The sequence below is a fragment of the Lynx rufus genome, unplaced genomic scaffold (assembly GCF_022079265.1).
Source record: "Lynx rufus isolate CCGP_SWC_20201006 ecotype Redwood Valley unplaced genomic scaffold, mLynRuf1.p SCAF_15, whole genome shotgun sequence".
Lineage (NCBI taxonomy): Eukaryota > Metazoa > Chordata > Mammalia > Carnivora > Felidae > Lynx > Lynx rufus.
In genome coordinates, this window is record NW_025814829.1 from 21,936,465 (window position 1) to 21,950,143 (window position 13,679).

The window sequence follows — 13,679 nt, forward strand, 5'->3', positions numbered from 1 at the left end:
GATCTGTTGACTTCAAATATGGTGCACTTTTCATTGGCCCATGGAGTCCCTGGGCGGTTGTTACAGGGGAATGGTCCCCAGTTCTGTGGTCAGTTCCCCTGACTTCCCTGCCCCGTTCCCCTGACTTCCTTGGTGGTGGACCTTGGACAGTTCTGGCCTGGGCGACACCTGATCTCTCTAGTGCTGTCATTCCAGAGGACGGTGCGACAACATGAGGCGAACTGTTCTACATTGCTCAGGATGGGTCTTCGCCTCCTCGTTGGTGATGACGTGCCTCGTGTAGGGCATCGGTAAGAGCCAGAAGACACTCCCCTGACTTTCCTAGTCTCTTTTCTTTCTACTCACAAGCCTAGGGAGAGGAGGCTGAGGTATCCCACATTCAAAGTTTCCGAGTCACTGTGCAGTGTAGTTGTGACCAACTGAGGATTTGGATTCTCACTCAGTTTCCTTTTTTTTTCCCCAGTGTATTTATTTATTTTGAGAGAGAGGGGGTAAGAGGGAGAGAGAGAGAGAGAGAGAGAGAGAGAGAGAGAGAGAGAGAATCCCAAGAAGGCTTCACGCTCAGCGAGGAACCCGAGGAGGGGTTTGCTCCCACAAACCACGGGATCATGACCTGAGCCGAAACCAAGAGTTGGATGCTTAACAACTGAGCCACTCAACCACCGAGGCACCCCCTCGATCAGCTTCTTATCAGGGCAAATACATTACAGTAGTCCAATTTTTTTTTTGAAATTTCCAAAGCTGCCCTTCAGTTGCTAGGACCAGGATCCTTACGAGCTCAAAAGTCCAGATTTCACTTCTTCCCTTTGCATGTTGCCTGCTGCCTCTCTTTCCTTGGCACGGTCCAGGTGTAATTTGGGCAACAGGATAAAGGCAGCGGGTCCCTCCCTACCCCTCTCCTCTTCTTCCTCCTCTTCGTCTTCATTCATTTCTTTCCTCTCCGCCCAAGGGCCTCGGGTTGAATTTTGAACATGAAATGTCCTGATACACTGTGCTAACCTGTGACGCCACCCATTGCCAAGTGGGCAGGTAGTGGTGGGGGTGGGGGCGGACCTCAGTCTGTGCCTCATCTGGACCAGAAACTTCGGTGCCATGTGATCCCGACCCACTGACTCCCCTGGTCCTGGATGCCCACTTGCACGGGGCACCTATGTGACTTACTGTAGAGTGACACACAGCATCCCACCCCGCCCTGCTCAGATCAAATCCCACCCTCCCCCCCTCCCTCCAGGACGGGGTCCCTCTCCTCAGGCCTCAGCTTGTCTGGGGAGGGTCCTGACACAGGCCTTGCTCTCCGCTCATTCCCCAGTCAGAAACAGCCAGATCGTTGTTGAGGACTCTTGTCTTTCCCAGTGTCCTGTTAGGCCTTCAAGGCCTTGGCTTGATTGCCAAGGTTACCTCTCAGTTTCCTGACCCCACGTAGAACCCTGAGGTTGAGCAAGCCGATCTGCTGGCAGAGGCTGGGCTGAGGTATTCTAGGGGGATGAATGACATCAGCTCACTCCCACCCCGTGCAGCGTGTAGTTCTTATAGGTGTGTGTGTGTGTGTGTGTGTGTGTGTGTGCGTGTCAGTGCGGATAGGGAGGGCAGCATAACTATTTGAATGAGTATATACTTCAGTGTGTCGTGTGCTCTGATGCTTGAGGGTAGGAGGGAATACAGATATGTGTTCGTAGATGTTCAAACGCACTTATGATAATATATATATTGAGCAACGTCGCTTCGTGAAGTGTGGATGTTTTGGTGGAGTGTGTGTTTTGGCGGGGAGAGTATATTTGGCGGGGTAGGTCTGAGCGTGGCTGGTACAGATGCTAATTTGATCTTCCCTCTTTTCAGGCTTCATTGGTGACAGCCCCGCTCTGCTGCCCAGAGCCGATAAGAAACACCACCCAGGGAGGACGAGACGCCTCTTCCTCACTTCCTAATCAGGGCGCAAATACTGCCAAACATATTCACAACTGTCTGCAATGTCGCTGGGTAATGTCCAGACGTCTTTTAGGGTCCCCTGCCATCTTCTCACAAAGTTATCTCTCAAGAGCAGCTCGAGGCCGGCCAGTCTGGGGGTTATTCTTTGCAATGAGAAGCGGGCGACAAAGACAGAAGAAAATGACACTGTCCTTCAAACCTGTTAACAAAGCCTGCGTGCGTGAAAGCGAGGGTGTCAGCCCTTTTCAAATGGTCTGCCTTGAAACCCCTTCCCCCAGCCCAAAGTGAACCGAGAACAGGAACGGAAATAGATAATGCAAAGGTGATCAGGGTTGGGGGTTAAGTGGAAAACTACCCACCTGGACTGAAGGAAGTCTTGGTAAGATATAAGTATGCGAAGGGCTTCCTAATCTCCAGGCCTGGACAATTTCCAAGTCCCTGAGGACAGTTTCTGAGAACCCCTGGAGGGATGGAGAAGAGTCGGAAAGCTAAAAAAGTAACCCTTCCTCCACTTGCTCTGAAGCTCCGAGCAAAAAGATTTGATTGTACAAAAGGCACCCACCTAAATTAGGCAACCGAGTAACTTCCTGATAGGAAGGTAAGCATCTAGGACGTGCCAACAAGATGCCTGCTCCGGTCAGGACTCAGACGCTCTGAGGTGCGGGACATCTTTACAAGGAGGGCGGAGCTGGCCACCGGAGGTGGTGGGGTGAAGGCCGCAGGCTCCTTCCCCAAGTGGCATCTGGAAAGTATCAGAACCTCAGCGGCTGCTTCATGACTTCCAGGTGATGAACAGAAATAGCCACGGCAGGTGCGGGTTCCATTTGCTGCCACGAAGCTGGGAGCCCACTAGACTTGCAGTGGCAAAAACACCCAGGGCCTCTCTAAGCCCTGAGCACACCCACAGGTGAGCTGGGGGGCTGGGGAGGCTCATGTTCCCCACAGCACAGTCCCGGGTTTCTTGCCCATTTGCTCAACTCTCTCTCCCAAATGCCACCTGTATAGCTTAAAAGCCACAACCTGGAAGCCCCTGAGGTGGAGCTGACCACAGATATATTGTCTGGCCTGCATAGCGTTTAAGTATTTTAAAAATTAGGTGTTGGGGCACCTGGGGGGCTCAGGCAGTTAAGCTTCGACTTCAGCTCAGGTCGCGATCTCGCGGTCCGCGGGTTCGAGCCCCGCGTCGGGCTCTGTGCTGACAGCTCGGAGCCTGGAGCCTGCTTCGGATTCTGTGTCTCCCTCTCTCTCTCTCTGCCCCTCCCTCCCTCGTGCTCCATCTCTCTCTGTCTCTCAGAAATAAGTAAAAATGTTTTAAAAAGTTAAAAAAATTAGTTGTCAACATTTAACTGGTCGGAAGCGTCCTATTTTTTAAAACCCTCAAATTATGATTTCTCTTTAAAAACCTGAATATGTGAACACTGGTCCCACGTTCCTGCTCAGCGCCGACTTGGCATCTAAGCTAGGGAGCGTGTCCCCCGGGTTCCCAGGGCCCCTACCGCTCTGTGCCGCGTCCCTGCAGAGGCCGCACGGTGGTGACCGTTTATCGAGGAGATACAGTTTTAAAAATTATACCGCCTCCTGATACAGAAGAAATCCCAAACCGTCATCTCTAACCCCAACTTTACAACGGAACTCCCAACAACTGTTTTTTCCGGTTGAGAACCCGGCATCTTTGAAATATTTTTCTGGTATTTTAATCTCAACATGTAACAAATCAAGAAACTTCTCTCTTTTCTCCTCCCCCCCTTCTTTTTTTCTCTCAATGGCATTACTATTTCTCCCTAGTCAGCAGACCTCTTTACCCCTACCCCTGAGAATCAGTTGCCAAGGCTTAGAAAGTCTCCATCAGCAATGTCTTTCCTGTTTTCACCCCTTGCTGTGGGCATTGCCCTCCCTCCCCCAGTCCTTCTGCCCCCCCCCCAGACCATTGCCATAGCTTAGTGCTGGTATTTTGCCTGCCTTCCAGGCTCCCCTCACTTCAACCCTTGCTGAAGACTGCTTGCCAAACTAATTTTCCTTGAATAATATCATGTCATTTGGGGGCTTTAAAAACCTTCGATGGTTTCCCAATCCCTACAGAATTAATTAAAAACCTCTCATCAGGCATTCAAGTCCCTCGACCATGAGACTTCCTAGGACCGTCATTCAAATCACCCGGGGAACTTGGTAAAAATTCAGATGAAGCAGCCTCTCCCTCAGATTCCGATTCAGTGGTTCGATGAGGGGTCCGGGCATCTGGTCACGAGAACTCAGTGGCAATGATGCAGCGGCTTGTGGCCCTGTCGCAGAGCACAAGCCCACACTTATCCGATGTATCTGCTCAGACACCAAGAGCTGCTTTATCCCTGTGTATCCCCGGCAATGACCCCCTCCCCAACCAGCCTCCCCAGCACCTGCTTCACAATTGTTGGCTGAGCTGAATGGGTGGGGAGCAGACCCCTTGCAAAGGCTGAAAGCCAGGCCTTTATCCCCAGCCAGATTTCTGAAGGCCGCCCCCTGCCACCTCAGAGAGACTTCAATAACCAGAGGCCTTGCTTAGAGGCACAAACAGTGGTCCCTTCTGAACATGAGACTTCTTTGATCTCAAGATATGAAACTCATTGGGATGTACTTGGTTTTTTCGTTTTGTTTTGTTTTTGCTTTTGTTTTTAAGTAAGCTCTATGCTCCGCATGGGGCTTGAACTCACGACCCTGAGATCAAGAGTGGCATACACCAACTGAGCCAGCCAGGCGCCCTTAGACATACTCGCTTTTGTTGGCCAGCCTGCACTCTAATCCCGTATCTGCCACCCACTAGCTTATGACAAGGCAAATATTTGATCTCTCTTATCCCCAACTTTCTCATCTTTAAAATGGGGACATAGTTCTTCACGGAGTTATTGGGCGCTTCGCCCCGTGCCTACATATCCCAGATACTCAGGAAACTGTAGTTCCTGTTATGGTCAGAAGCAGGGTTTTCAAAAAATCATCTACACAAAATATTTCATCCTTCAGATGAAGAAAAGGAGGCCACAAGATGGGGAAAGATGCCCAAAGTCTCGAAGTAACTTCATGGACCAGCCCCTGAATGTCCCACGCAGTATGTGCTCTTTCCACTTTCCAGACTCCCGTCTTGTGACACACGCTTCCTTCATTCAGGCATTCATTTATTCACTCACTCAGGGAGTATTCGTCAGGTACCCCCTGGGCGCTAGGCTCTGGAGATTCAGGGGAGTGTTGGAGGCTGACAGCAGGACACGGTCACTAGGCAACATGGAGTTTGGAGAATGAGAGCCCAGGCCCAGAGTGAGTTCAGCTGCTCAAGCAGATGCTGAAGCTTCCTGGGGGGGGGGGGGGTGCATAGCAGGGGTTTGGGGTAAAGAGAAAAGCTGGGAGGCTTGCAGGGGCAAGATCTTAGGTCAATGAGGCGTGAGCAGGAAGGCAAAGTTGATGTTCCAGGGGGACAGAGCAGACCTCAGAGAAGGGCATGGGGAGCAGTGGCCCCGAGTGGGGAGGACTCTGCCCCATTGCATGAGCCTGAGGGGTGTGGGGTATGACGCAGAGATAAACTCCCCCGAGGGGGCCTTCGAGGTATAGCTGGCTTCGGTTAAGGTCAGGAGGTAGGGAAAGTGCTCGGAGGGGTTGAGGCTATGGGGGACATGGAAGAGGGCCTGATGAAGGGGTCTGGAGGGGAGGCTGCGGGAGGCAGATTGTCGGAGAGGGAGAGCACGTACGTAGCGGGGTGTGGATGACAGTGTCTGCCTTCCAGACAGCGACCGGTGCAAGGAGAAGGAGTGAAAATGTAATCCTGACAGGGCCTTGGGAGAAAAGCGAACCGAGGGCCCCAGGAGAGCCAGGCTCAGCCAGGAGGCTGGAGACCCAGAGTGCTGGGCAGGGCAGGGAACTGCCACTTCTGCTCTGGGCGTGGGGTGGGGGTGGGGTCAACTGGGAGACTGCAGGGTGACCTCTGGGTGAAGCCTCAGGTCCTTGGACCCGGGCCCCTAGGACCCGCTTTGCGCTCCCCAAACTCACCTCTTCCCCACCCCTCCATCATTCTGCATCATGCTGGCTCTTGCAGATTCGCTCTCACTCTCCTCCCTCCGGGAGAGAGCTGGAAAGCGTGATTAATTCATCAGACTCGCAACTGATGTGATGGTATGCCAGGCCCCGTGGAGGGAGGGAATCTGCTCCCCCAAAGACAGCTATCCCCTTGAGGGTTGCTTCCCAGCTGCTGCGCCCTACTGACCCACTAACATCCACGGGCAAAGGGATGCTCTGGTTTCCTTCCCTCCTTTGCCAGCCTGGCCTGTGGTAGGGGAAAGGCAAGGCAAGGCAGGATGGCTGAGGGTGTATGAGAGCGAGGGAGCAAAGAAGAGGTGAGGCAGGAGCTGGGGAGGGGGGGTGGGTGGGGGTGAAGGGGAGCTGTGGACAGATGGCCAGACCAGTATTTGCCTGGAAAGGTCCCCAGTGGTGTGTGTTTGCTTCTGTGACTCCCTAAGCGTATCACCAGAGCAAAAGGATGGAAACTATCTGTTAAAAGTCTATTATCCTGGAGCCTCCCCCCCGCCCAAGAATGTGACCTCCCACACCTCCACCCTCTGGGTCTTCTCCAATGGTACTAGAAGGTGTGACTGAAAGTGCCGGAAACTCATCAGGGGAACACACGGACTTGGAGGCAGCCGCAGATCTGAAGCTGAATTTATTGCCTCTTTCCCAAACTTAGAGGGCAGACACGTTGTAAACCTTCCTCATCCTCACTCCTGGGGGCCCGGGATCAACCTCCTTCATCTCCAGACAGCAAACAAGAGGAGAGGCCCCGAGACTGCTAGAGCTTTCGCAGATGTTGTTTGGGCAGAACCATAATGGGGCTGGGCCTCCCGGGGCTGCCAAGTGTCTGGGGCAGGCAGGAAGCTGGCATCACAGCTGGGACAGCCAGAGACAGCCCCCCACCCTCCCTGGGGTGGGGCCTCAAGTGTGGAGAAAGACAGACTCCGGAAAGAGGGACACACGGAAGAATCTGAAGGAGAGCTTCCCTCCTCCAGCCCCCTGGCTCCAGGCCCAAGGTGTTTGTGAAGCGCTCTGTGGCTCAGATCCAGGGGAGGCTGAGCGTTTGATCCATATGGTTCAGGGGAAGAGGGCTGATGGCCAGACTGGGAGTCCGGGGCCCTGAGCCTTAGTTTGCATATCTGTAACAAGAGAGTGTGGCCCGGAGATCCACCCTCTCTCTTCCCTAATCTGTGATCTATGCTCGGCATTGATGACTCCTGGGGGCCCCGGAGATTATGTGATCACCAGCCACATTGCAGATCTCCTGATTCGATGGCAGATATCCAGGAGGCCTCCTTCCTGAGCTGATGCCCTACATCCAGTTAGGGGCCAAGCCCTGCCAATCATCCTTTTGAAATATCTTCTACTCAGCACCACTAACGCTCCCTGCCATCGGATCTCACCTAAACAATCACCATTTCCTACGCGGTCTCTCTTGCCTGGAGTACGCCCCTTCACGCCCTTTCCTCAGTCTATCCTCTGTTGTAAGAGCTCCTTCTAACCACAGGTTTATCTTCTCTCTCTCCTGCTTGGAAACCTTCGAAGGCTCTTTACAGGAAGTTCAAATTCATTGTTGGGCCTTCAAGGCCTTTATAATCTGGGCCAGTCTCTAAGCTCAACTAACCTGATTCTCTGTTTCTTAAACATACACTTGTCCTTGGAAACCACTGTGTCTTTGTTCATATTATGCGCTCAGCCTAGAATTCTCTTTGTCCACTTCTTTGCCCATCAAAAAGGCTACTCACTCCTTCAAGGCCTGGTTTCTATGTTACCTCCTTTGTGAAGCTTTCCTGGATTCACCACAACCTCCAACTCTCCATTGCAATTAGTCACTTCCTTCTCTGTCTATGACTCCATAGCTCATATGCTGGTGTTGCGGTTCATTGCGTAGCCCTGTGCCACTGGGGCCCCTTGAAGGCGGGGTCTGGCTTCTACCTTTGTACTTCAGCGCCTGGCACACACCTTGGTCCTCAGCACATAGTAGGGACTCAGTGAATCTGGTTGAATTCATATCTCCATGCAAGTGATGTAGAAAGAGAGAAAACGTTATTCTTCCCATATTAGTGAAGGAAAACGTAAGCACAGATAGAGTGATGGACATGTCAGAAAAGGCACTAAAAGGCGGAGGTGGGCCTGGGGAAGGATGGGAAAGGATTCTAAATCTTACTGTATCCACCCCCAACACTAAGAATAAATTGGTGGGGAGGAGTCTCTCTGCAGATTAAGAACGGGTGGTCTTAGCTGCTTAGTAGATCAATCAGCCTTGTTCTGATGACTGACCCCCTTGGATCCACACTTCCCGGACTCAAATTCTAGCTGTGCAATCTTAAGCAAGTTATTAAACCTCTCTGTGCTTAGTTGTTTCTTCTTCTCCTCCTCCTCCTCCTCCCCCTCCTCCTCCTTCTTCTTATTTAATTTCTTTATCTATAATCTGAGGCTAACAGTGGTTCTTACTTCATAGAGCTGTTGCATTAAAGAGTTTACAGTACTTAGATTAGTGCCTGGCACATAATAGTGGCCAGTACATATTAACTATTATCACTTATAATTTATATTTTGCTTCCTTCCAAGAAGAATTTGAGACAGCTTAAAATACTGAACCACATATAAAAGAAGACAATTATATGTATATACTTATATTATGTTAAAGATCAGAAACCAATTGGTAGTATGAGGGAGAGAGATAACGTTAGGTATTTGCTCATGTGTTTGAATTAGTTCCTTTATTGACCCCTTAATTATCTTTGAGATTCCAGGAAACCAAGGCAAAAAAGGAATACATGCATTATATAGTTTCCATTGTGAAACGTAAGAAAGCATTCAAGTTAGCCTGTTAAATTAACGCCCCCCAACACACACACACACACACACACACACACATACACACACACACACACACACACACATACACACACACACACACACACACACACACACACACACGTGTGCATGCGCACGCTGAACTCAAGAAGAAATTTATGGTGTGAATCCCTACGCTGGAATATTGGAGCCAAGGGATCTGAAGTTATTCTCAGTTGGCAGTTAGTACCATCCCCAATTGGGCTTTAATGAGAGCCCACGATGACAGTGGGAGTAATCAGAGTCAGGGATAAATGGCTGGGAAAATAGCAAGCAACATCCTTCCCATCTTTCCTTCTGTGCTCAGCTGACAGTTTCCTACCCTCCCTCCCTCTTGGCTCAAACAACTCCCTTGGGGTCAGGGGTTGAGTCCTCTGAGTCATACAAATGGCTGCAGGTGGTTTTTGCTGCCTCCCTCCAGCGCTGGAGTTGTAGGCAGGGAGGCGGGTCCCCTGGCAGAAGCTCCTGAGGTGAGTGGAGAGAGGAATGCTAGGAGATAGGACTAAGAGGGTTTTGAGAAGGGGGAGCCCCCAGATTTGAGCAGGATGACGATCTCAGTGGGAATGGGTAAGCTCCTAGCCAGATAACAACTCCCTGCCCCCCACGTTCTGAATTCAAAGAAGAATCTATAGTAAGTAAGCATCCTTATGTAAAAATACGTAGAAGTACAGGAAGGCCACCACCCCTGTCCAGCCTGGCCCGGCTTAGGAGGAAGGGCTCTGCTTAAGAACTGAAATACACAAAGGCTTTTCACTATTTCACTGAATTCATAAGGAGGCTCAGAAGTGTGGGTGGGGAGTAGAAAACGCTGACTTACTCTGCGAAAGAAACAGGAGGAATCACCAAGGAAAAGGACTGAAATCCACAGCTCACAATAGCGAGAACACCCAGGGATCGGCAAGACGATTCCCAATCTGGTCCGCCTGGAGAAAAACAGGAGCTCAAAGCCAGAGACAGTGATGAGAAGGAAAATCTTCCCCGCTCTCCAGCCCCACTCCTGGAGGAATCTGGAAAAGTGTGAGGAAAAGCATCGGATCTCCCATACATCTTGGAATGCATCTTTGAACAACTCTTAGCCAGCACCTAAAGTGCAGCTGACCTCGGCTAACGCAGTTCACCCATCGGGACCATGGCTGTGGGTGTTGCCCCCCAGTGCCTTGACCTTAATGAGGACAACCACCTCCAAAGGAGGGTTCCTCCCTGCACGCCATGCAATCTACTTGGCAGTGAGGCTGTTCCATGGGGATCACTGAAGTCAGGGGCTGGGGAGGAAGACAGGGAGAGTAAGCCCTATAGAGATTCATTCGCCCTGTCTGGTTCTCACCGTGACTCACTGCCATTTACATATGGCTCATAAATCAACCACTTGACCCCCGGATCTGAACACCTTTTGTCCTTTTTGTCTTAGAGCCAGCGATCAAAGGAGGCAGACTTGGTGCCCAGTCTCAGGGCTGGAGAGTGGGGGCTCTTCGGTCTGGCTTGGGGAGAAATGGCCCCTGCCCTCAGGGAACTTCAAGTTGCCAAGGAGGAGGAAGCGTGCCCACGGAAGGCACCGTATGCCAAGCAGCCAGTGGACAGAGAAATGTGGGCCGATGAGCATTGCGCAAACACAGTCTGAAATTAACGGAAGGGGCTGGAGCCGAGTTGCTAGCAGTCGGCCGGTGTCCAGCAGGAAACAGCGTGTTGAGCCTGGGAATCCTGCACCTGAGCTGTATTTGGAGGTCAGACAGGCCCATCCAGTACCATGCGAGGCATTCACACAAGGACGGCTGGCCTGCTGGCTTTTGGCAATTCTGGTTTCCCTCCCCGGTTTAACCGGAAGGGTCATCTCAAGCAAGCTCACTCACCACTTGCTTACTAACCAGAGACCCCAAACAGCCGTTCACAGCCTTGGGATCCAGGGAAAACACAGGTGACTCTGTTTACAAAACTTAGACTTTTCAACAGGGTCAAAGGGCCTTCCCAGAGCAGCTGGGTGAGGCCCCAGAGAGGCAGGTTCTAGTGGTTGAGTCAGCATGTGGACCTCCCTCTGCTCCTGCCTTCTTCAGAAGGGGCATCTGAACAGGTTCTTCCAGGGCACAAAGTGACCACCATTTTGCACAAGGCTTCACAGTTTACAAAGCTGTTTTGCACCAACAAGTGGAAGGCTCATCTGATCCATAAGGCAAGTATCCTCTATACGTTGTGAGCAAGGAAACTGAGCCTGGAGGCATCAGGAGGCTGAAGGTCAACCAGCGGAGGCAAGGAGGTCCTTCCCACTACACACACTAGCCTCCACACCACAGCCTTGGACTTCAGGGACACGGGGAATTCAGGAACTGAGTGCATCCATTAAAGGCCAATTCCTCCTCTGCATTTCAACCTAGCTGTGCCCCTTTCATCTGGAGAAGCCCAAAGAGGGACGATGCAGGGAGCTAACGTCTGGGTGACAAGACTGCCCGCCTGGGCGCTCCTGCTCCGGCTCTGGCTCTAGCTCTCGAAGGAAATAGAAATGCCACGTCCTCTCCCCAAATTGGCTCACCTTTGCCCCAGCCTGGGAGCTGTTTGGAAGCGGAGCGCCTGGCTGGGGATGGGGGCAGCTGTCGCCCGGCCCCTCCGGAGTCTACACCCATATAAGGGCAGAGCTTCCAGTCGGCAGGGGCTGTGACGCGCCAGCGGCCACGTCAGCGGGCGGCTGGGAGGAGCGGGCGCCTCGGCAGGAAAACAAGTGACGCTGAGCAGACTGACGAGGGGCAGGGAGGGGAGGGGGGGGCGGTGGAGGGGGAGCGGGGACAGGTTAACCCCTCTAACCCCTGCGGGGCGGCCAACCCCGAGCATCCAGCATCGGTCCTTGGGTGTCGGTGTAAATGTGGGAGCGTGGGTACTTTCTGTCCCCGGGTGGCGCGGGTCCTGGGCCGACCAAGTGCGTTTGCTGATTGTTTTGTCTCCAAGTGTATTTCACTTAGGATGTGTGTTTCACTTACGATGATGGTGCCTATTCTTACTCTGGAGACAGAAGAGGAGCTTTGCCGTGTGTTGGGAGACCATCGCATCTCTTTTTTCTCTTAAACAAACAACACGGCTCACACCCATTGTGCTCCCCGAGACCCCCCCAAAAGCCTCACGAGGGGTGCTGCTGTAAGGGACTGGTTTCCCTTTTTACCAAGCCGCCTCCCTCCCACCCTCGCCAGAGCCAAGTCAAATAAAAAGAGGTCTGGCCTACGGGCTGACGGAGGATAAGCCTTAAAAAGGAAGTTTTCGGGATGCCTAGTGCTAGGCAGAGGCCTGGAAACCACAAGGAGAGAAACTCAGGTCTGGCATTTCCACCAGGAGGTGCTCCCGTCTGCATCCGGCTGTGCTCAGGTGAAGCCTGCTGGCGCGTGGCTCTTAGAGACCTGCCTGTGTCACACGAATTTGTGAGGGAGAGGGTGAGGGCAGTGAGGAGTAAGGGTCCCAAGAAGGAGGGGAGGGGCTGGGAGGCAGAGAGGGTGTGAGAGAAGTTGGACACAGAGGAGAGAGCCAGAAACTCAGGCAGAGGCTGAGCTGCGGTTGGGTAACTTGGCTGGCCCTTCTGGGGGAGGATCTCCGCCCAGGGGAAAGTCCCCAGGGCTTCCCAGACTGTCCCTTCCCGCCCACAGTGCTCACCCACCCACCCTCCCGGCCCTGTCTAAGGCCCACTTCCGCTCTTTACTTCCCTCGTGGAGGATTGCTGGTGGAGAAGTGCCCAAGCTGCAGGCGTAGAGAGAGAGAACAGGGGGCAGGGGCAGAGAGCGGCCGTCCTTTGCGGGGGATCTGCCCAGGATTCGGCCAGTTTGCCTTGACTGTGGACACCATCCTCGATGCCCAGGCTCAGGGTGGTTAGTCAAAAACGGCTTTGAGGCTGGGAATTGAAGACAGTGCAAAAGGCCTTGCTTCCTTCAAGGGCCAGCATCCTGGGGCTGGATAAAAGCGTCCTGCACAGTGGTTATGAAGGTGGACTTTCTTGGCTCTGCCGAACCTCTCTGAACCTCAATCTCCTTGTCTGAAAAATAAGAATACGGGTGTCGAGGGGCGCCTGGGTGGCTCAGTCGGTGGAGCCTCCGACTTCAGCTCAGGTCATGATCTCGCGATTTGTGAGTTCGGGCCCCGCGTCCGGCTCTGTGCTGATAGCTCAGAGCCTGGAGCCCGCTTCAGATTCTGTGTCTCGCCTTCTCTCTGCCCCTCCCCTGCTCATACTCTGCCTCTCTCTGTCTCTCAAAAATAAATAAATGTTAAGAAAAAAATTTTTTTTAAAAATACGGGTGTCGGGGTGCCTGGGCGGCTCAGTTGGCTGAGCGTCTGACTTCGGCTCAGGTCACGATCTCCCGGTTCGTGGGTTCAAGCCCCGCGTGGGGCTCTGTGCTGACAGCTCGGAGCCTGCTTCGGACTCTGTGTCTCCCTCTCTGTCTCCCCCTCCCCTGCTTGTGCTCTGTCTCTCTCTCTCTCTCTCAAAAATAAGTAATCATTTAAAAAAAATTTTTTTTTTTAAAGAATACGAGTGTCTATCTTACTGGTTCTTCGGAGGATTCAAAGTGATTGTGCTTATAAAATATTCATCTCTTGCACAATATATGTGCAACTGACACGTAGAAGCAACAAGTCGTAGCTGTTACTACCTTTCGTAGCAGCAGCGGTGACTGAACAAGCCCTCTCTAGGACGCCACGGGGAAAGTTAGCCAGAAATGCCAGGTGTTCGGGGTCCCCCCCGCCCCTAGGCTCTCTTGTTCCCCTAGCGCCTCATCACCTCGGCCCCCCCTTCCTCCACCCAGGGCCCAGCCTGGCCTTGATGAAGGGGCAGTGAGTGTGGAAACACCACAGGTGTTCATGTCCCAGCTGTGCCTCAGTTTCCTTACCCCTGAGACGGGGAGTAT

General features: G+C 52.6%; 1 long non-coding RNA gene across 4 annotated transcripts; it reads right to left on the reverse strand.

Moving 5' to 3' along the window:
* Positions 1 to 1,229: 1,229 nt before the first annotated feature.
* LOC124510005 (uncharacterized) lies at positions 1,230 to 12,353 on the reverse strand. Of its 4 annotated transcripts, none has more exons than XR_006961567.1 (4): positions 11,333 to 12,353; positions 9,629 to 9,734; positions 2,286 to 2,668; positions 1,230 to 2,138 (listed from the first exon to the last, which is right to left on the reverse strand). It is a non-coding gene; the product is annotated as an uncharacterized LOC124510005 (long non-coding RNA). The 4 variants fall into 4 exon arrangements; XR_006961569.1 differs by having other exon boundaries at positions 2,286 to 2,387; positions 2,489 to 2,668; positions 9,629 to 12,353; XR_006961568.1 differs by having other exon boundaries at positions 2,286 to 2,414; positions 2,489 to 2,668; positions 9,629 to 12,353.
* Between the last annotated feature and the right edge of the window lie 1,326 nt (positions 12,354 to 13,679).